Consider the following 23,390-nt stretch of genomic DNA (forward strand, 5'->3'; position numbering starts at 1 on the left):
AAACATGCAATCCACAAACACATTTTAATATACCTTGTTAATTTCTTAGGGTTTTCTTTCTGAGAATTATGAATAACTATTTCACTTGACAGATTTTTCTGCAGTCTTCCCCATCATAAGAAAGTGCATGTTCTTTTAAGCCTCAGAGGCAAATAATGTTTTACAGCATTTGTACATGTAAAACAGCACAGTCTTACTATTGAAAATCAGATTCATCTGTGTTACTCAGCAACTTTTGAATCTTTAGACAAACCCATGGCTCTTTTAACATATCTCAGACTGAGGCAGTTAACAGTATGCCGAATTTCTATGATAGGGGCCAAGCCTGAGTCTTAACATTCTGCCCTTCACATGATGAGTAAGAGAGACTGAGAATGCTGCAGGGTTCACAATGGAAAACTGTTTGGATTCTGAACTTCTCTACATTGTTTAACTTCACTTAAACCAACACAAAAAATAAAACTGGAATCGTGGCCAGAGAGTGCATATTTACCCACAGCCTGAAAAGACAGTCAGCCCAATGCATGTCATCATGGAGATAGAGGAGAAAGAATTATCTTCCATGATGCTGCTGAATATGGGAAAAAATGCCATAGATACAACTGAATTCTTTAGAGCAATGGCTACCAAATGACCACGATGGTGAGTTATCCTTCCACGCACTATTTCTTTTTGAGAGTCCTTTAAATTTGAGACATATCTGTGGTTCTGCTGGTGAAAAAGATCATCGTTGTTCAATCCCAGGCTCTCAAAATGTAATAACAACATATTTTATAATGATAAATTAGTAGTCACCCAGCCACAATTCTATACTAATAAAACAGTCTGATTTGGTAGGATGCATTGTTTATGCTTTTTCTCTTTTATTCTGAATTAGTTTACATTAATACATGTAACAGCTATATTTGTCAAAGATAGGAAATGCAACTGAACCTGTCAGCTAAGCTCTAGCACAGTTGCTGGACAATAGCCAGGGGACACTTCAGTAAAACCTTCTGCAGTTGGTGGGATAACTGTCTCCTTGCCTCAGGGAACCTCAGCATTAAAGTTATTTAATAAAACAGCCGGCCTGGCAGTTGGCTATGAGAAGCAATTTATACCATTGTAAATGGATTAGCAAAATGTAATTTCTTTTAACGTTTCCGTTTCAATTATTTCAAATAGATGTGCAGTTATAAATGTTAAGGAATTGTTTAAATGTTTCTCACAATGGAAAAAGTAAATATATGTTAGAGCTTTGGACTCCCAGGTGAATTTTCTATGTTTTTCTGTTCTCTCTTTATATTAAGTCTTTTCGTGTACTGCTGTAAAAGTTGCCTGTTTGGAGATCAGGAGAAAAAATATTTGTGCTCCTGACAAAACAGGGTATTATACTAATCGGGAAAGTATAGATTTGAAATGTCTTGAGGAACAGAGGAAAGCCTACGGCTGTTCTTATCCTACATTCTCAGCTGGTATATTTTGACATCACGAGCCTGGAGCAGTGCATGAGATACCAAGAGAGAGACTATACCACATATCTGTTTGTGTGGGAAGGGGGGGAATCTCTCTTGAAAGTATGCCTCTGTAGATTTTCTCTGAGAAGGGTTAATTAATATACACAGCTGGCAGCTCGGAAACCATCATACTGTTTCAAAATTATTTCACCAATATCTTTTTTTTTTTTTTTTTTTTTGGTAAGATATTGCAATTAAGCAATAAGGGATAACAAGGAATATGACTACTGCCATGGGATAATCATGTCCCTGGGGTGTGATCAAGAATCAAGAACACACGAGTGCTTCTAAACCCCCATGGGTGCGATTACCTCATGATAGCCATATCCACCGGAGAAACTACATTGCTACCATGAATTGTTCGCTTTTATATTCAAACATATTATCTAGGCGAATGACCGTGCTTGTTTCAAACTGCCATTTTGTGTCAGACTGCTTAGAAGTGGGATGTAGACTGGTTGCAGCAGGCCCCCTCAACACACTGAAAACACTACGTGCTAGAGCTAGGAAAATTCCACCAGAAATTCTGCCGGGTGCACAAGCTTCCTGCTTTTAAAGAACGCTCTCCACAAGAGCCACACTTGCAAGCTGAATTAAAGTTGCTGTAGAGTTTAAAAGAGGGGGTGGCGAGGGCAAAAGTAGGGCAGCAAGAAATAACGGACAAGGCTAGCTCAGTTGAAAGCAGCCGTGGAGAAGCCTGAGGGCTAAGATGGCAGTCATCATCGATTCAGGGGAAGGGATATGTCAAGGACAGGGAATGTCAAGCGCGAAACAACAATAAGGCATCATAAGGGTGCTTAGCAGTGCCAAGTCTTCCAAAAACAGAACAAATAAAGCTACTGGACTGTTGTGATTGGTCTATTTGCTGCTGGATATCACAAGAAAAACGTAAGAAAGGATACATTTACAATGTACATCTGTCCTCTCCCTGCTGCCTACACAAAACTAATTAAAAATATTCTCTCCCTCTCATGTCCCCACCACCACCAATATCATCTTAAAATAGTCTTTATAAACAAAGTTAGATACAAGCAAATGCTCTATGTGGAACCAATTGTGTCAATACATAGATAAGCAGCAGCAACACATTGGCCCTGAAAGAATAATTAAATGCTAAAGGAAGAGCTACAAAAACACAAACACACTCCAATTTTCTGCAATCTGCAACATTATCTACAGTATATGTATTCCTGAAGCATTAGCACCTGCCTTTGTAGGTGACAATTTTATGGCACGAAATATATTTATCCAGTGGGTTTTTACACATATTTTATTGTGGCTTCCCACATAGGCGACAGAATGAATTATGTTTCTGCTGATGCTCACATACCAAACATTCTGATATTTTTCAGGTGGGCATACACACACATGCTTTTACACACACACACACACACACACACACACACACACACACACAGAGCAGCTTCAAGGCACATTGAAAATCAGGCCCCTAAGGTATCTGTTAAGTTGGACCACTGAATCTGTTGCTGCATAACTGATAATACCACAGGCAAAGGCAAATTAAATTTTGAAGATATTGAATAAATTGTAAATATTTTTGATGATCTCAAAATTTGATTTTATTCCACTCTGAACAATTTTAAATTATTCATAACATAGAAATAAGCCTCAGCACTGAGGCACATAGGCCACTGAGCTATACTGGAACCACAAAAACCCTGACAATCCCTGACTACAGAGGGAGTGATGGATGTGGAACTGTAGGATACTCTGGAGTTCCAGGCATGAAAATAAAGCGGAGCCAAAAGCTCTCTACATATTTATTGCACAGTGCTATGGAGTACTGTAGGAAACAAACAGGATTTCAAAATCTGCTTTGATTTCACTGCATTGTCTCTGAAATCAAGCTACATTTGTTCAACTGCAACTTCAGCGGAGAAACCTTCCAGTAGACTATTTCCAACTCAACTGATGGACTTGTCTCATCTTGCCACCTTAGAGGTGTATAGTATGTTCTTGACATATAGAATGTTCTTAGACAGAAACTATATAATGGAGTTATATATTCCTGGTATGTAGGTCTTTTTTTCTTCTTTTCAACTTCTGACATATCAAAATGCATGGTCCTTGCTAAAGAGGAAAATCCACTCTTCTGTAGTGCAGCTCATTTTTGACCATTCTAAGAATAGTGACTCTGTTTCACAGTAAACACAGCACAATTTTCACCCAAAATTTGCACTTACCTGGGACCCCTGTGACATTATTGCTCCTCAATTCTGGCACAGCAGTAAATTTCACTGTAGTAAATTGAATCAAAAGCAAAATCCTTCCTTTCACTTCTGGCTCCACCATGCATTTGATTTTCTGTATATCTAGAAAAAGGAAAACATTGCTATCTGAAAAATTCATTTCTTTAGTATGTCATCTAAAATGTATTGGGTGTTTCCCACAAATGCAATGAAGTATTATCCCTATTCTGCACAATCTTCAAATTTAAAGAGAGGAAAAGCATGGAAAAGTAGAGGACACGGGAGTACTTGGTTGTGTTCATTCTTTTAAGCGATGACCCTTTACTTATCAGAGATTAGTTTGGATACTTTTTGCCTGGAATTTGATAGGCTTAACAAACAAGACAGTCATATTCTTCAACAGACTTTGTATGCCAGAGCTAGAGTCTGTCAGTCAAACTCCCACACCAGATTACAGCTTAAAACTTCAGCAGTGAGCAGAGAGAAGGATTTGTGGAGCACCAAAGCTTACCTTTTTCTCAAGGATGACAACAGCAAAGAGAAGGCAGCTGTGGTCTCAGCTGAGGTAATTTTGAAGAATGACACTGTTGGCAAAGGTGAAGGCAGATAGAAGCTGCAGTCTCTTCATTGCCTTTTGATGAGTACCTTGGAAGGTATTTATGCCTGAAGTGTGTCCTCATAGACATGAAGATGCACAGGCAAGCAGCAGAGCTGGAAATAGCAGTGATGTACAGCAGCTATAAAGGAAGACAGCAGAAGGATTTCTGGTGACAACTTGCAAATTTCAAACACCAGTTGAATTAGAGAACCTAGACCTGCATGAGGAGTGTAACCTCTCAAGCTCCATAACCATGAGGAAAAGAGGTGAGTGTCAGGGTGCCGTGTGGGCCAGTGGCTCCCTGGGGCCAGTAGCCAGGAACCTCCCTATGGTGTCAGGGCAGGGCCTCACTGCCAGGACCCATCCCACCACCCTGCAAGGGAGCAGAGCAGCCAAGGGCAGTTGGGAGCAGCCGTGGGCATTGGGTACCATGGCAGGGATGCAGCTGGGCTGAGCAGTCGCTCACAGGTTGAGGTTCAGATCAGGTCCAGTGTGGGTACCCAGGGTCAGACACAGCCCAGTGACTGCCAGGCAGGTCCATAGCGATGAAGCCACACTGGGGCCAGGCCAGGAAGCCGGCCTGTGGGATCAGGGTCTGGGTCAACAGGACCCCTGGCCAGGTGGGACAGGGCTGCAGCTGTAGCTTGGGTGGGGGCGAGTGCTGGGCTTTCAACTGAAAACAGCTCCCACATCACAAGAGTCAGAGCCAGTGGGGGCTCCCTGGAACACCATGTGGGAGCCTCTCCCCACTATCACCTGAGGGAAGGGGGCTGTCATGGCCCAGCAGCCCTTGCTGTCCTTGCCCCTCCCCCCCCCCCAGTCCCCCTTCTCAGCCCAGCCCAGGGCCATCAGTCCCTGCCCCACAACACTAGAGCAGTGCCAGCTCCAGCCCTGTCATGGTCCCCTGACCCCCACCCTGACCTGCAGGCTACTGCCCAGCCCGGCCCCGGCCCTGCGGCAGTGGCCGACACCGGGGGCTGGGGCTGCCTCAGCTGCCCTTGGTGTGCTGCTCCCTCATGGGTGGTGGGACAGGCCCTGGCAGCGAGGGCCTGCCTGCTGCCTTGGGGAGCTCCCCTGGCTACTGGCCTCAGGGAGCCGCTGGCCCATGCAGCACCCTGACAGGGGCAACCCTCAGCTGCATTGTCAGTCGGCTCTGAGCTCCAGCAGCCAAACCTCTGGGGAGGGGATGCTCTCAGGGCCCCAAGTCTCGAGACACTGGGTATGGCCAGCAAAAAGGAAATAAAGCTGAGGATAAGGCTTACTGCATTAAACTAATTCTGCCAGCTCTCCATGGTGAGACAAATTCAACAGAACTATTCCAGGGCCAAAACCTCTTCTCAGATACAAATACATTGTTCTCTACAGAAGCACAATCTCACCTGAAACATGGATCCAGGGCATTTTGTCAAAGGGCATGCTTTTCTTCCTGTTTTCCTTCCCTTCTTTATTTCTCCACAACCCTCTTGTTTCCTTCCAGTATGCAATGCTGCTGAGGCACGGTTTCTGATGGAGCTTGTTCTCCAAGGCCTGTTGCAGCAAAGCATTGCGCACCCTCACTTCTCCCTGGCTGCACTGAGAGTTGAAGGGACTCTGCTTCTGGCAACAGCAGGACCTTTATTCCCAGTGGATTCTATTAATTTCTCATCCTAGCTCTGGCTTTCCATCTGTGTAGCTATTCATTTATCTTGCTATAACTAAGCAAGTAAGAAGCTCTGTGGGGTTGGCAGGTCTGGAGGCTGTTTGTCTTTTCTGTACAACTACAGACAAGTATCTGCAAAGTTTCAATATTTGTTCAAAATGAAATCTCTCCCAGCTAGAACACTATTTTAGGTAATATTGCTGGTGGGGACAAAATGTATCCCCTAAACCAAACAAAATACTTTGGGACACTGTTGCTACTAGTAACATAGGTGATAATTGCTCTTTCTTGGCCTAGTTTGAAACCATCTAAGTTTCATCTTTGATATTATTAACATAGAGTCTTACCTTGTACTTCAAGCTGTCACCACAATCTTAGCTAGACATAGATCAGTTATTATTAGATATGCTGAACATCTTTTTAAGCTACTGTGTGAATTTTAGGGATGAAGAAAGACAGAGTAGTTGTGGACACAGATGACAGCATCATAGGAAAATATGAGAGGAAAATATCAAAGGAACATGAGAGGTAATCCAGTTGATTGCCCCTATCCCAAAACAGGATCAATGTTAATATGTCATTACTAAAAGATATGCCTAATATGAATATTTCTTGTGGCAACATTAATTTGCTGTTTCTTACCTTCTCCAGTGTGGACATCCATCATGCACCCTTTCAACACTTTTACCTGCTTAGATGTTTGGCATCCACCCTCTTATGTTTACCCTCCAACAACTCCAATGTGACTTTTTAAGCCATAGAGTAGGGATAGTACAAGCCTCACCAAATATCACTGAAGAATCTCCATGCTGACCTGGAAGAATAATATCTAAGAGAGATTTCTATTTTTACTTTTAGGTTCAAATCTGCAAGTCAATGAGCTTCTCCCTACAACAGCAAACCTCAGCCTCTTCCACTGCAACCAGCAGCAAAAGCTTACATTTTCTGTGAAAGTGTATGTATACAGGAAACTAGAGAGACTGCTACACAGTTACACAGAAAGGGTAACAATTTTCAGTTTCTGGTTAAACCTGAGCATGATCTTGGCTAGCTATCTAGAGTTGAAAGTCTTTCTTTTACACTACCAAATCCCTAAGCAAGATATACTTAACCTCACCTTAACTGAAAGTAACTGAAACTTTTCCTCTTGGTCAGATTTTACATAGCCTCTTTCATCATGTAGTAGCTTAATTACTGGAATGGGAAGAAGCATTTCAGTTCTTTAATTACTGAAATTATTTTCAGTTTTCTTTATGCATCTTAACAGCTACGTTTGCTATACTATTATCATTAGTGCATGAGGACATCTTTCATTTAGCTGTCTAGAGAGTTGTACATAGAACTCCCAGAAGTGTGAGTCATCTTTTTGCTGAGTATAAAAGTTTTTTATTAGTGTTCTTATTTTGAACTTTATACTTTCTAAGCTCTTTGCATTCTGTTTGGTAACTAGGTTGAGTTTTGAATGTGTTACATCAATTTGGCTTCAGTTTGATGCCTCTCTAAGACACAGCCTGACTTAGAAGAGAAAGAAATGAATATGAACACCAACCATCCATTGGCACAATTAAGTAAAAAATCCACAGGTCTCAGGCAGTAACTGAGGAGGACTACCCCATAAGTGGGAATTAATTTATTTTTCATGAAATAATAGAAATATAAGTTGCCAATGATATAACAAGTCAGCAACATTAATTCAAGAAGAATTTAGACTAATCTGGGGGCAAGACAGTTACTCACTGTACTTCTAAGGACATAGAATAATTTCATGAACTGATGTAATCATTAAACAAATATTCACTCCTGAGAGGAAAATTAAATAAAACTAAACTAAGGTTAATGGGGACTGGTCCCAATAGATGTCTTTTATTCCTCAACGCTGTCTCATAGCCTTCAGATGTACTTGTGCTTCTATGCAAATGAACTGCTTACAAAATCCAACTCTTTCAAGTATGTTCTAAGCACTACAGTCTATGTCATTTTACAGTAAACACATTTTTGTTGCATAGCAATATGTTTCTTTTAGAATATGGGTAAATATGCAAAATGTTTCTGTGACTATTTGTCATATTTTTTTTGTCTATCCTCAGGCCTCTTTTATGTTCACTGTCTGTGAACATATGTGACAGAGCTCTCCCAACAAACACACTTAAAGGAATCAAAGTGCGAATTCATCTTCCACAAGCATTTGCATGAAAAATATACGGATAAGAGTAGTAGTTTATGGAGTAATGGAGTAGAAATATCGTACAAATTGTGACCAACTCTTACAGTTCCCAATCTTGCAGAAACCTATAAAGTTTCATTGATCCTCATCATGGTATTGTTCAACAATATAAAGATCTCGGAAAGCAAAGTGAGAAACGGCAACCAAAGTCCTTGTTAATATGTCAGTAATGAGATATCAATGAAACTCTCTCTCAGTTTCCTTGGAGTCACTCCAGATGCAATATTTGAAAAATGAAAATCTGCTCAAATCAGTGCACAAGCGAGGCTAGTATTCTGCAGAGAAAATACACGCATGCCAAAGGACTTGCCTCTTCTGCAACATCTCCTATTATTGAAGGCATCTATTCAGGGATCAGATCTTCAGGTTTAGAAACTCTTTGCACTTACTGCACTGAAAAAAGTCAGGATCTCTATTTTCTTGAGCCAGTGACAAGACAAATGCTGTAGTGGGCTCCTGCCTCAATAAGAAGCTCACCAGCCACAAACTCCTCAGGGTATGCTGGCGTTTTATTGCAAGTTTGGTATGGAAGCCTACCTTCCATAGTATGGTCACATCGCTGATGTTGGGCAAACAAAGCAGGACTCCAGTGGTATGCACCAAGAAGACAGATGAAATTTGTAGGCAGGCAAACCTCTGTCAGCCTGCATCATGCTACACTGTATCTTGTGATGTCTCTGTGTGTAGCCTTGGAGGACAGTAGGTTTTAATCTACCCAAATGTCCAAGATACAGCATGGACATAACCTGCAAAGTCATTGGAATAACACATTAACAGCTGCAAAATTGCTATGGAACAGGCTCCTGCGATGCCACTGGTACAGATGATTTTGGTGGGTATGAAATGTTGCCATTGGCTGGGTTCAGAACTACGAATTAGCTGTATTAGGAAACAGCTGGATCTGAACCATGTATGCCTCTACCTGACTGAACTGCATACACAGCTGTCCTTTTCATGTGAATGTTGGTATCACATCTGGATTGTTTTGTTTTTCCTGCAGCCTAAGCTACAGCCCTTAGAAGACAAGATTCAGAGAATTCTAGGAGCAATATATATTGTTGTCATATGCAAATAGTCACCTTTAAAATGTTCTAAAAGACAGGAAAGAAAGGATAATCTTTCACTTTTCTTTACATGTTTAAATTTCAACTTTGGCTGTTTAGGTGGCTGTGTTAGTGCATTAATACATTGACAAAATATAATGCATTAAAGATTCAGCTATAATTATTCTTAAAGTACAATCTCAAGAGCATCTTTTCAAGAGCTGTACAAAGAATGCTTTGATTCAAGAGTCTCTGTACCAAAATGAATGAGACCTTTTATGAGAGCTTACAAATGCACCCAGGAAGCTGCAAATGATGTCACTGGCCACAGGCATGCTTCAGAACTGATAGAAATTACTGAAACAAACAGTAATTCTACTTTATTTAGGGAAAAGTTTTTCCCTTCATGAACAAATCGACCAATCTGGCATTCTTTCCATCATTCAAAACACGTGCAAGGAAGTGCTGTTTTTTTGGAAGTTCCTGGATTGTGAGATTAGTGTGATAAACGCCCAAGTGTTTTTTTGTTCTACAATCATAGAACCATAGAGGCACAAACAGAGTTTGTATTAGGATACCTGATGACAATCCCAAATTCTGATCCTATAAGATCCATGTCCTAATATTGCTAGAAATCCTGCAAGCTGTATACAGGCATTCTTACCGATTTTACAATAACACTTACATGATTAAGTAGAGGATACAAAGTCTAAGCATGAAGATATCTTGCTATGGACAAACAGTTTCATTTTTATATTGAAGTCCACTGCCAGTCAGTCCTGTCATTCGTAGATACCTGTCATTTGGAATGAGGAGTTAGGACCACTAGTTGTGAGAACAGTCACATCACTCCCTTGTGTGCCTTTGGCCATAGAAAGTTGAATGTTTTTAGTCCCTCAGCAAGATGGGACCTTTCGACTGAAGTAAACATTGGTCTTTGAGGTGAAGTGATTAATACACATTTCAGCCTTAAAAATTTACTACTAAATATGGGAATGTTTATAAAGATGAAAAGTGAAAACTGAGAGTTTAAATTAGGAGATATTATTAGCAACATAAATAAGAACATTGCAGATATTTTTGAAGTTATCTAGGATAATGCCTAGAGTAAGTGGAACACTAACTTTTACAGTGAATTTAGAAGCTTTTCTTTGAAATTAGAATCAGTTTGTGGAATTAAGCTTTTCTACACTTTAAGTCAAAGTCAGATGAAGCCCTGTCAAACAGAAGGTAGGTATAGCTTTAAAAAGTGCTAGAATTGCAAGCAATCACTGTGTTATGATATTACAGTCAGGTCTTTTTCTATAGAAAACAAATTTCACTAATGGTATCTCAATCTTGACATAATTTAATTAGCAATACTAAATTAGATTTAAATGTATTACCATGAAAAGAAGAGTAATACATAAAAAGATTAACTTTTCTGAAACTTAGATGCCACCTAATGGATGGGCAGGTACTATGCACAACCACCTATTCTACCTAAATGGTGGATTCATTATCCAGAATCAAAACTGGGTTCACTGCTAAACTTTAAGAAAATAAGCAAGTATTAACATAAAAAGGCCTAAAGAAGGGCTATTTATTGATATAACTGCATTCTGACAAATTTTAGAAGTAATACAAGAACAAGTGAAAACACCCAATTTCATCACCTAAAGATCAAAAGGTTCCTGAGGTCAGAATTGTCCTGACTTGACAATGTCCTTGAACTGATACTTACTATAAATAAGAAGTGTTTAGTGATGCTCTTTTCCTAAGGAAGAGACACTTTCTTCAAATTCTTTGCAACAAGAACTATTTAGGATTCTAACAGAGTTAGGACTTTGAGGCTTTCCTGATAATCAGAGGTACCAACATAAACTGACAACCATATGACAAAATGCAAGGACAACTAAGGGTGGGACTACTGCAATTTACTTTAAAGGACAAAGAAAAGAAGAAATCAATACTTATTACTAAAAGACTCCATTGGGAATTTCTGTACTTCAAAAGAAGTCAACATTTGTCCTTGGAGAGTGAAAATACTGCTTTTCTAGAATAGTGACCTGACTGGAATTCAAATCTTTATTCCATAAATACAGACTCGTGCCAGGTTCTGATTTTAGGGATGTACAAAACACCCTTAGCATGCTTCCACAGATGTCTATGCAGAATTCTGGTTCCATATAGTATCTGAGAAGGTTATGTGAGAAGCAAATGAGAAAAGAGACTACTCTGAAGCAGTCTTCAGATTTTTAAATCTTTCTCTTAAAAAAATAAACTTGCCTTGGTAACTAATTTAATTGCCTCTGTTCACATGGAAAGTATCGCAACCATAAGAAGATATGGTTTGCATTTTGTGTTTTAAGCTGAATTTAATCATAGCCTAATTTATCAAGTTACCTTGTTTACTGGTCTTATTGCTGCTAAAATACATAGAGATCATAATTCTTGCAGTGCATTTACCTGACATTAATATGCAGGATATTAACCTCACATTAATACTTATTATGTCATATCTTTCTAAGTTTATTGTCTTAGCATTACCTTTCATTCTGAAGTTCAGAGAATTGTCATACTAGAAATCCTGCTAATATGACATTACCCATATTAAAAGTAACTACCCATTTAAATATAGCCAAGAATTTACTACTACTATCACCACCATTCTTCTGCTACGAGTTCTCCTTGGCTCATTCTCAGCCCCTCTTCTGTCCTGTGTTTGCAGAAAGAGAAAAATTGCTCTCTCCTTTTTATAACAGCTATCATCTGTGTGCTGGAGGGGCAAAAGAAGGAGAATTTTCTCATAATTCCTAGCCTTGCTTAAATCTTCATGAATGTGTTGAATAAAAACTAGATCTCATTTTTACACTCACTTTCCCTGTGTTCTATATTTCTAATTACGGAAGCCATTCTGTTTGTGCAAATACCACATTCTTTTGAATTCTGCCATATATCCACTCTGGCTCAGTAATTAAACATTTAGTGATTACCCTAAATACCGAGAGCTCTGAGTTTTTATATTTTTTCCCTTTTCTGTACCTCAAGTTGGTCAGCACATATTCCTTTCTGCCAAATGTGCTGTGCATTTGCCAGCCTTTTGGGAGAGCATCTCTCATCTCCAAAATAACACAGAGCACAAACAGCTCACTGCAATTACTGCAAGCATTTAATCAATCTTCATACTCATTAATTTCAACTTTCTCCTTATATAGTACTTAACTGGACTGATTTCTTACCTTCCGTTATTTTAACCCTGTAATAAATTGGAGCTCCTCTAGCCATTTTGACATTCACACAATACAGAGCTATTGTAACACAACGTTCTTGAAATGTATTCTGTCTTTTCTAAGACACACACATAAGGATTCTGCAGGCCCTTCAGCAGTGATTGGAAAGGGACCTTGGAAGCCCTTTCTAAATCCTATACTTTGATTTAGTAAACCCATTTCCTAAGAGGAACTATTAATTAATTTAACTATATTGTCCTATTCAATTAACTTATTTTTATTTTGTTTCTCTATTTTAAAGGACCTTTGATATGAGTTAAACAATAATATTGTTTGAGACAAGTTTTCTTCACTAAATAAGCATACAGTATTGAATTATCTCTTCAAGTCTGATTACTAAATTATGTTAATAATGATCTACTATTATCTTACAATTATGGAGTAAAAGTACCCTTTGATGTTTTCTGTGTTCTTAGTAATAGGCAGAGTAATGCCATGACTCTATCTTATTTCTTGTTACTTATTTCTTATTATTTTTACTAACTCATTACTAATTATTGCAGTGCCCAAGAGATCTAGTCATAGACCAGAATGCTTTGTACTATATGAATACTGAATAAACAATAGTTTGTTCTTTCAAATAGCTTGCAATAGAAGTACTGCTAAAACTAGTTACAGCCGTATTTCAAAAATAGGTATGGTTTCACTCCTTTACCTTTCATTTTATGAAGTGCAATTCATCTGCATATTTTTAGAGGTGCTGGGTTTATTTATTTAGTTATTTTTAATCACTTCAATAAATTCTGTTTTAAAGTTATAATTTATAGTTCTCTTTTTCTATTTTGGTCACCTCATTTAATACCTGAAAAGGGATGAGAGTTGAGTATTAGTCTCATGAGCACCATTTATCAATAATTCCATATGTTACATCTGTTTATGAATTAGTTTTGTGACAAACAATTGGTTAATTCCATCCTACTATTAATTTTGACAACATGACTTGTTTTCTTTTCCTTCTGGTACAATTAATGTTAAAATTAACTACTGAGTGGCACTTTGAAAAATTATCCCTGTGATTTCCAGTTTGTAGGGATCGTGTCAAATCACAAGCATCTTTAAGGTCATCTCCCAGCATCTCTAGCTTGAAGGCTGGCAGGCTTTGGCTTGCCTCTATACACTTCCTCAGGTATCTGAAATATATCCCAGTTCTGTACAGGTTCAAATACTGTGCTTGAGAGCGACATCAGCTGTGGCAGTGCCTCCCTGAGAGATTCATTCTGCCAGATAAGCAGGTCTGACACCATTTAAGAGTGTTTCCATCTCCCTGCTTGTGAGCTAAGGTCTTCTGCAGCATTATCGTGACCCCCTCCGCCACCACTGACTCCCCAGCCCTCTTCAGTAGCTTAGACAGAAACCTCTCCAGAGCTACAGCTGAAGTATGCACTCTGGACAACACACAACCCTTTTGGGGATTTTACAACAGTTAAAGCAAAGGCCAAATATGTTTTGCATAGAACTTTTACACTACATGTGCTTAGCTCACGGAAGAGCATGGGAGATTTACGGATCTTAAAATATTAACAAGTCTTCTTCCATTGCCATCTTCAGCTGGAAAGCCTTAGTGTGCCAGCAGCATTAAGGGCTCTCAGGATCCTTCAGCAATTTTTTTTAACTGGAAAAGCTTTCTCTACTGCTTCTAGGCTCAAGAGCCTCTCTAAACTCTTTCTAATATCTTATAATTTCCTGTCTTTCTTCTGAATCTTTTCCATCCTCCTGTCCTTCGATAGACTGCCACTTCCAGTCCTTTGTGCTCACTACAGTAAGGACCATACGCAAGTCAAATGTTTCTCCTGTTTGCGTAAAACTATTGAATCACTGATGGCCCCAATAGCTCTCCCCTTTAACTCAGTCTACCATGAAAAAACACAGTGGAAGCCACCATTAGGGCATTAATTACCCTGAGAATACTTAAAATCCAGGTGTGCTCCGTACAAACCCATAGACTGCCTGAACTATCAAAGCACATTCCTCTGCAAATTTTTATGAAGAGGGTAAGCATACAAGTGCTGAATAATTTTTACAAGAGACCCAAACCAAACAGCTGGAGTCAGCTGTGACAGTGCAGTGACAGGGATGAAAAGCTGATATGGCAGCTACCCTGTCAGAAGGCCCAAAGTGCGTGTCCTGCCAGCTGATCTAGCGGGACCATACCCCCTGCAGCCCTATAGGAAATCCTGTGCTCTGCAGCACAAACCTGAGGAGTTTCTATAGTGCCCAGGCATCATCACTTTAAAGTCTAAATGAAAAGCTCCTGGATTCTGTACGTTTTCCTCAGTGAAGGACACCATGTGCTTATGGATGAAGATTGGTGAAAATCATGGAGATTGTAGCACACAAAGGCTGACAGGGTATCAAGATGTCATCCTTTGTTCTCTGGTCCCAGACCAGCATATTTAGAATACTCCCAGCAAACGTCTGAGAGAGATGATTATTTTTTAATTCTCAGCACCAGGAAAAAGACTCCAGACAATGGCAAACCATTTTACACTACATACGCTTAGTTTACAGGGAAAAAGAACTGGTGACATAGAGTTTTTAAAAAAATGCAAAAAAAAATCTACAAAGCAATTAAAATACCAACGCAAACACCAAATGGATTTCATAAGAAAGGTGATCAAATAGATTGAAAGACTAAATGGAATCACATTTACATTTTATGCTAAGCTCTGCATTGGCAGAAGGGAACATTCCAATATATTTTTGACAGTTTAACTTTTTTTCTGCTTTAATTGACCTGATGTGTTTTTCATTTCACAGATATATGTTCTTGCCCCACTGACATAGCAAGTTGTTGACCACATGTGTGACAGAATGGCGTACTACTCATAAGAAATCTTGCCTACTGATAAATCTATTGTTGACAGATTTAAAAGTATGTTTTTCTCTAGAGAGTGATTCTGTACAAGAAACTGCACTGAGAGTTGCATGTTTACTGTCTTGCAGTCACTTGCAGATGCAGCCCACCCGGGTTACAGAGAGATTTGTTCTGGCTGTCACCCTGAAAACTCTGAGAGCCAGCTTTGCGGATTCTAGCACAGGCATCACACCAATAAATCTGACAACTGAAGTTTGTTATAATAAAGAGCAGCTGAGGTGTAAAAGTCTCTTTGTACAGTTTTTGAGGTGGAGATTCTGCAAGCAGAATTTAGTTCATAATTCCACAGACAATAGGCAAGTGAGAATAGAGTCCTGCTTGCTCTCTGTTGCCTGTACTCCCTCCTCAGCATTAGCAGAAATGGAAAGTAATTCAAAATATATTGTCAGAGAATTTAGCAGATGATATTCAAGAGGGAAAAAGCAGAGATGGGAGGTGGGGGAGAGGATTATGAATCACATGCGAGTAATAACACTTCATCCTAGTGAAGGGAAAAGCAGTTATGTCACAGACAGAAGCATGCAAATGATCAAACCTGTACCAAATATTTGTATGCAATATTTGCTGCTTTTCTTTTTACTTGAAGATTTGGGGAACTGAGAAAAGTAATTAAGAAACTACAGAAGTATACATATAAAAATTCTGTAAGAAACATTTTCTTGTGGAGTACTTGGTTTGAGCAAAATCTCAGAGAAGGTCACTTCCAAGAAAGCTGGTGGCTAATATGTTGCAGATTCTCAATTTTTCAAACTTTGGGGACCCATCTGGGCCTCTGAGTCACTGAATACTGACCCATCAAAACAAGGCAGTGGTGTGCTGCACACAGAGCAAGTTGTCTTTACCCAATAGGTGTTGCTTTGCCTATTAGTAAGAATTGCTATGGTCATTGTCTTGTGAAACTCCTGAGCTTATCCTACAACCCATGAGCAGAAGTAGGTCCTACACAGTCATATAAGGTAGAAAGCACGAGCTGCTCTTTGTGCACAGATGCAAGGCAAAGTGCGTCCTGACCACACAGACTGGTATAGCTTCCTCACAGGGTCCCAAAATGGGGGAACATGCACCAACTATAAATCCCAATTCTTCTGCCAAAAGCATGCTCTCCCCACATTTAACCAACACCTCCGGCACAGGCAGACATCATGTGTATGTTCTGGGGCAGAATACTGTAAAAGCACGGTGGAGAATAGCCAGCAAACCTCTCAGAGCTTTACGGCTTTGGGTAGATTCCAGTTTGCAAGTCCCTTTGGACTTCACCTGCTACACAGGTGGAGGGCCATGCTTTAAGAGAAAACTCCTCTTTCTGCATTGCTTGCATGCAGTGAAGCTCTTAAAGATCTAACTCTTTCCTGTTTAAGGTAGTCTTGTATTTGCTGTAACAACTCTTAGAAAACATGTTAGGAACAAAAGGCATGTTGTTGTACCAGGATTTTTAAGAAGTTATTCACTGCTAAACTTCGGTTGAGATCTGTGAAGAAACACATGCATCGTATTTTCAGAATGTGCTATGCCAGGTTACCCTAAGTCAAAATGTGTTTAAACAACCACTTTATTGTACCATCTGCTACATGATAGGTTTCTGATAAATATATGCCTGCTGCTTTGACTGTGGGAGGCATACAAGTATGGAAGCTGGATTTTGTCTGTGTCTCAAACAAACAACTTTGGCAATGTGCAGAGGCTTTCTGCAGGTAGGTGCAGCAGTAATCTTTCCCCTTAATTTTCCCTCTTCTCCCCTCCCTCCCTCCCCTCTCAAAAAACAGTGCCAGTACAGTGTAAGGTGAGTTCAGGTTATTTCTGTTAGTCAAAGAGATGACTTTAGCTCATACAAATGTACCCAAGTACAAGGCTGGAGTTAAGTATAGACAAAAACAGCATTTGCCTAGAGCAGCTGATTGCTGAGGACATCAGAGTCCCTGCTTTGGAGAAATGGAGGAGAGAAAGGGACTAGCATTTAAGCAACACATTCTGCCGACCCTCCATGTTCAACCTCCAGAGTCCTCCGTCACTGCTCTTCTGACATCTCCCATTTCACCTCTCCCCTTCTGCTTCTATCTGCCTTCCTCTGCTGCAGCGGAAGGCCTAGCCCTGCCCTGTCCCATTCCCTCCCTTCCCATACAGCAGCAACAGCTCGGGCAGGTAGAATCTCCTGCTGCAGAAGGGTAAAGTGGCTTTTTGCAGGGAGGCACTGGTACACAGTTGCCTGGGGCAGGAAGGAGAAGATCTGGTGCCAGAAGGGAAGCAGCTGTGGATAGAGAAGCAGGGGATTTCTCACCAGGAAAGAGCAGACTGAAGGATAAGGCAGAAGGAGAGAGTCCTGCCTGCAGCCTTCCAAAGTCTGTACAACCCCTCCAAGCCCCACAGGCCTCTCCCAGCCCCACAGAAACCCCAGGAAGCCCTCCTTCCTTTGTCCACAGCTCCTGAAGCCATTGACCTTTTCCAACCTTCCTCATCCATTTTTCCTCAGTGGTCCATCTCAGCCTTCCTCCGCACTTGACGGCCTGCAAATGTGATTCTTGTCTCCCTGAGGATGTCCCCATTCAGCTTTGCCAACACCACTGAGAAGCCTTGAGCTGTCTCCAAGCTTGCTCTGCTTTCCACAGGTCAAGGCAATATAGTTGCAGTAATACATTGCTCAGTGCAGGCTGCAAAACCTCCCCACAAAACTGGTAAATACTCAGATATTTAAGCTGTGAAAAGATGGAGCTGTGTGGTCAGCTGTGCAACACCAGACCCAAACTCACTTGTTTAAATAGGCTTTTCCCCAAGGTTTAGTCACACAATCTGGACAACAGTACTGGTATATATATTGAGTAAATAAGGACCTTTCTGGCTAGTGACTGCATCATTGGAAAATACATTATTGAGAATAACTCCATGTAATGCAAAATGGAACAGACAACGGGGGTCTCTTAACAAATCCCAACTTTATCACCTTTTTCATTCTTCTCACTCAGACATCAGATTCTGAGAATTTGCCTCCTAAAATCCTGCTCTAGATTTCAGTCTTGTCTTGTTATGTGAAGTTTTTTTAAAAAACTAAACCACTTAATAGTTAATCAATTTAGTGGTTGTCAAGTATATTATATAAAATATGATATGAACAACACAATCCCATTGCTGTCTACTTTTCAGAAAAATTGCTGTATCAGATCAGGCCAGTGCTCCATCTTGTCAGGGACGTCATCAGCATTGGCCAGTGTCTGACAGGGCTAAGGGAGAGCTTGAGCAAGAGCTATGAAGTACAGGCAATACATAGCTTTACGACCAAGATGAAAGCTAATTTGTATTCCCAGTTAATGAGTTCTTAACTTCTATCCTGAAGTACAGGGGTTGAGCTCTCATAGAACTGTATCCTTTGGAAAATAAGTAAGTGTTTCCATTTTCCTCTACTGCAGTTCTTCTTTGCAGTATCGTCAGCAAGTTGTTTTAATAATATCTTGTAGCAGTAAGTTCTATCAGTTATTTTATGCTGAATAAAATAAGGAAAAAGAGCCTGGCAGAAGTTTTAAAGTTGTTATTTACTTAGCATTCTATGGCTACCCAGCGCATGAACGTATAGTAAGACAATAAACAGAAGAGTCCGATCCATTTCTTCTGTCTAACGTTCTCTTACAGACATCTACGGCGTTTCCTGTTACACATTCTTCTAGAAACTAGCTACTTTTAGTTTGTTTAGTCTTCTCTCTCTTTGCATAACACTAATCATTTTCATCATCATTTCTGGGGTTTTCCTACTTCATCCTCATTGAGGTGAGACAAATAAAACTGAACAGTGGTTCAGGTTAGCACATTGTACTATTCATTTTTATTCGCTGAACATTGTTATCTGACCTTGGTAGAGCATTATGTTGTTCAGATTTGCACCTCTGTCTTTTCCTTAAGTAGTTACAGTTATTTGTGAACACAGAACCGCAGAGCTGTTCTCTCCAGCGCAAACTGCCTTGCTTTGCTGAAGGGAACATCTTGAACTCTTCATGTACGTTGCCTCATTATGACTGATGAAGTAGGATGCGACATCCCACTTGCAATTCCCCAGCATAAACATTTTCAACAGAATAAGAGCTCCCATCTGCCCTGCTCCCCCAAAACCGAAAACGAAATGAAGAACCAAAGTCATTCACATTTTCACTCAGAGAATAATATTAAAAAGCTAGAACATCCCCATTTTTCAGTGGATATCATGCTGAAGTTACATTAGTTTTATTCCAGGCCACTGCCAAACAGCAGTTCTCAAAGAGCAGCAGAATTCTTACTAGCTTTGGAGGAAAATATACATGAAGGGGACTTGCACCAGATACAATTTTATGTCTACCTGGAGATATTTTGTTCACAGGCTGGCTTAGGTTAGAGTCTTCCATACTGCATTTTGTTATCTGACAGTGCAAACCAAAATTTATCTAATATAAAAAGATGTGGTATGCTATTTCTTAGCACAACATGGATGTTATAATCATCTCTGGGGCTCACTGTCATTTTGGAATTCATCTCTTGACCTGATTTTCTCCTGTAATTAATGAACAGCATAACAGAGTTCACAGAAAGTCTCACTTGGACGACAGTGTATAGGAACCTTTTCTCAGGTTCCCCACTGTATCAGAATAAACTGTAATTTTTCTATTTCCTGTAGCTACTTCCAGACAGTGAATGCCACCAAGGACCTTAGTTACCAGGAATGGAAAAGTAATTTACGTCCAAAGCAACAGGGGAAAAAAGTCTATAAGAGTGAACCTGAAAATACTATTTTATGGTGATACATTTTAGGAAAAAAAGCCTCCAAAACTCAACTGAGATTTTTGTTATGTATGTCCAAAGTACTTTGAGATCTTTGATGGAAAAGATGTAAAGTATTATTTAAAATCAAATTCAAACACTATATAGTTCTACAAGAATTTTACCTAGTCTGTTTCATTTTATTATCACTACTTGATAAGTCTGGGACATTTCTAAGTTAGAGTAACTAGAAACCTTATGTGCTTTCACCTAAAATGAAATTACTAAAATTTTAAAAAATTCATTGCGAAATAAAATATCAAAATAAATTCAACCTTTTTTTTCCTTTAGTGGGAAACTTACTCTCAAAGAACAATTAGATACGAATTTCGGACCCTGGGTATTTCTGTACAAAACCATCAGCATAGAGACAGAGGCTAGTTCTGGAGCGATGCAGCATTGGAGCTGTATTAATGGAGTATTTGGCCCAGTCAGTTTAGCTTTGTTGAGAAAAACACGTATTAACCTGGATAGAGCAAAGCTGTAACTGCACCTCATAACATCAGAGGGTATATTAGAACAGCTAAACGGGACCAGTTCAAAAGTCCATGTAGCTTTAAAAGTCCCTGTAAATGTACATTGCAGTGCATTCTTGGGGAGGGAATATATACCAGTTCTTCCCTCGTATACTAGTCCAACAGATCAAGCAGTTCCTGGGCCATGGATGCATCTGAACTCCTTAACAGGGGTGTCTCCACAAATTTGCTGAATCCTGTTTTTCATCCAGTTGTGCTTTTTGAGCCCAGTTATGTTTTTAACCTCCACAACATCTTGTGACAATGAGTTCCACAACTTCAGTTTAACAGTGAGTGAAAACCTACTTCCTTTTATTTGTCTTAAATGCACTACCTAATCATTTCACTGGCTATCTTTCAGTTCTGGTGTTATAAGAAATAGCAAGAATTATTCCCCATTCACATTGTCTGCATCGTTCATGTTTTGTTAGCCCTTGTTAGTGCTCATCTCCTTTCCGAGATAAAGAATCAGAGCCTACTTTGACTACTCTCCCTCAGTCAGAATCCATTACCATATTACCAATTACCATAGCCTTGGTAATCTTTCTTTCCCTTCTCCATACCTTTTCTAGCTCAGTGAGTTTCCTTCTGAGATATCACAGCCAGAATTATAAAGTACTCAGGGTATACATGCACCAAGGAGTTCAGCACAGACATTAGGTTTTCATTTCCAATCTTTGTCCTTGCCTTTGTTCCTAAACCAGCTTGCCTTTTTGATCACTTCAGACAATGAGATGACACTTTCCTAGAATTATCCATAATGCCTTCACACAAGTACTCTTTCTTATCAGCTAATTTAGAGTCTATTGTTATGTTTGTATACTTAAAATTATTAGCCATATTGGGTACGATCCTATCCACTACTGCTTTGAGTAATAGGCTACAACTCTTACTAGTTATTTACTGCTCTTCCATTTCTTATCTACTTAATTTCTGGACAATATGCTGCAGCAGTAGATTGAGAGAGTATTTGCTAGCAACATCAGGCAGCATCCATGGCCCATGTATTAAGTGACTACTTTACATGCATAGGGAATCCAGCTTACTAACACATCTTACTGTCTATTCAGTTTTCTCTCACAATCTTAATCTGTCCCCTGTAGAGCTTTCAGCTAAGGTTCAGCTAAATTATTGTTCAATAACAGGATTTCCAGAATGGATCATATCATATCATATCTTCCCAGACATTTTATCTCTATATATTCATTTCCCTCACCTCAGACCCAATTTCCTAGTCACTGGCTGAACCACATATAGCAATTTATTATTTAGGTTTGAACATATTGTTCTTCATGGAAAGATGTGCAGGTATGCACAAAAAAGGTATGCACATGTAACACACACATGATATTAATCCTTATTTTAATACACAGATGCATTACTTTATGTCAAAAGGAAATCTCTTGTATAATTATAAATAGCTTGTTGTGGCAGACTATTGCATAATCCATTAAAATATATTTATTTATGCATTTAGATATTTATGGAAGCCTTTTTTTAATTAATCCTTTCAATACATTCTTCTATCCACTGGAGGCTTATTGAGAAGAGAAATTTAAAGCTGCTGAATGAATCTGTTTCAAAAGTATGACAGATCAAAATGGCTCTAGGAAGATGCTTAAGAAGCAATCAGTAACAAGTTTAAACTAACAACCCACTATAATGTTTTGTATGATTTGCCTGGAAAAACTTTTGTTCTGGGAGTAGGAAGCAGTTCTGACATTGCAGATTTAGCTTTGGTGAAGTGACGCAGGAAAGTACTAGGCTCAGGGAAAGTCTAAACTTCATGAGGATGTTTTCGGGTGGGGGGAGAGGTCCATCTGATTTCCTAACATTGAAAAGGTGTATTTTTAGGCATTTTTTTTAAGGGATAAGTGCTTCACAACCCAAACTCACAAGTCACTTCAGGAAACAAAACCTCTTAGCTTATTAAAAGAAGACAGATACAAGTGCTGGAGAAACCAGAGATCTGGGTCTATCACGCTGTATCACTGCCTACAAACACTCATGTAGACGTGTAGTTTTGTCTGAAATGTTTCAAGAGAAGCTTGATGCAGACACCCTGCATGGAAAATTTCAGCCCCAGCAGTTCATGCGCAAGCGTCTGCGACAGAAAGCCTGGTGTGCCAGCACTGAACGTGCTGGGCAGTCCTGCGGCTCCACTTGCAATGTCCAGGGACACCTGCACACAAGGGTGTGGGCAATGTTCAGCGTGTATGCTGGGAAAGCAGCTCCAAGAGGAAGCCTTTGAGCTCTCTGAAACGAGAACCTTGCTGACGTGGGGCTGACAGAGGTAGCCCTGATGGGAGGAAGACAGCATGGTCAAGAGGCACCGTTGCTATGGCAACACTGCTCGGGAGAGACAAAAGAGGAAACCTATGATTAAAAGGGAATGGCTGAAATACGGAGGGAAACCGGCCTACCTACGCTATGCCAGCACCGGTGACGGTGCGGGCTGTGACAGGCTGACATACACTCATCTCGTCAAATGCCTAAAGCTGTCAGTCATTTTGGCAAGTGATGATTTCACTTGGTCATTTGACCAAATGCCTAGTGCTCCTAGGTGGCCACGGACTGAAAATAAGTTTGGGCGGTTTGAATAAAGTCATCAAATCATTTTGCAAGGGCAAAGCGTACCCCAGGGTAGAGGGCCAAAACATTACAAAATAGCTTGAATGTTTGAATAGACCCAAATAGGACTCCAAAGCCTTTTGCAGGCCCCCAGCATAAGTTTTAGACAAAAAA

This window comes from Dromaius novaehollandiae, chromosome 1 (genome assembly GCF_036370855.1).
Source record: "Dromaius novaehollandiae isolate bDroNov1 chromosome 1, bDroNov1.hap1, whole genome shotgun sequence".
NCBI classification, from domain to species: Eukaryota; Metazoa; Chordata; class Aves; order Casuariiformes; family Dromaiidae; genus Dromaius; species Dromaius novaehollandiae.